Genomic DNA, 1177 nt, shown 5'->3' on the forward strand with positions numbered 1-1177 from the left:
GACGTTGACCAAAAAAGTTGGGGGGTTGTCAGTGGCCCCCGTGGGTTCTTGTCTCACCTTGACGATCCGGCTTCGATATTCTTCTGAGTGCTCCCGTTCTTGTCTTCTCGGTTCTCGAATAAGTCGGGAGAATTTGCTCAATTTCCCCACTCGGATGGCCTGCTCCAAGGCGTCTTTGAGGTAAAAAAAAAGTCTTGTGTTTTGTGGCCAAAACCTTTGTGATAATTGCAATATAGGCTTTTGTTGCCAACCGTTCTCTCTTTCAATGGCCTGGGCCTGGACAGAATTCCCTTGTCAGCAATTTGCTGGTAAACTTCCTGGTGGACGAAATTGTGATCCTCAAAGTTGGTCTCTTTGTATTTGTATGAAATCAAAAATACCCCAAAGAGATCTTGGTGTAATAAATTGGGATCTTAATGATCCCTGGTGTGATCATAACTCCGTTCAACTTAACCAGCAAGTGTACTGGGTCATCCAAGTAATACCTTACGTGAGTAAGGGTCGATCCCACAGAGATTCTTGGTATGAAGCAAGCTATGGTCATCTTGTAAATCTCAGTTAGGCAGATTAAATTGGTTTATGATGAGTTCGAAAATTAATAATAAAAAGAAAATAAAAAGGATATAAATACTTATGTAAATTAATAGTGGTAATTTCAGATAGGCGTATGGGGATGCTGTGCTCCTCTTGAATCTCTACTTTCTTATTACATTCATCCAATCCTTCTTACTCCTTTCCATGGCAAGCTGTATGTAGGGCATTACCATTGTCAATGGCTACATCCCATCCTCACAGTGAAAATGGTCCTATGCTCTGTCACAGCACGGCTAATCATTTGTCGGTCCTCAATCAGGTTGGAATAGAATCCCTTGATTCTTTTGCGTTTGTCATCACGCCCAGCCTTCAGGAGTTTGAAGCTCGTCACAGTCATTCAATCCCAGAATCCTACTCGGAATACCATAGACAAGGTTTAGACTTTCCGGATCCTCATGAATGCCGCCATCTATCTAGCTTATACCACGAAGATTCTACTGGGGAATCTAAGAGATATGCGCCCAGCCTAAAGTAGAATGGAAGTGGTTGTCAGTCACGCGCGTTCATAGGTGAGAATGATGATGAGTGTCACGGATCATCACATTCATCAAGTTGTTGTGCAACGTATATCTTGGAATAAGAA

This window comes from Arachis duranensis, chromosome 7, assembly GCF_000817695.3.
Source record: "Arachis duranensis cultivar V14167 chromosome 7, aradu.V14167.gnm2.J7QH, whole genome shotgun sequence".
NCBI classification, from domain to species: Eukaryota; Viridiplantae; Streptophyta; class Magnoliopsida; order Fabales; family Fabaceae; genus Arachis; species Arachis duranensis.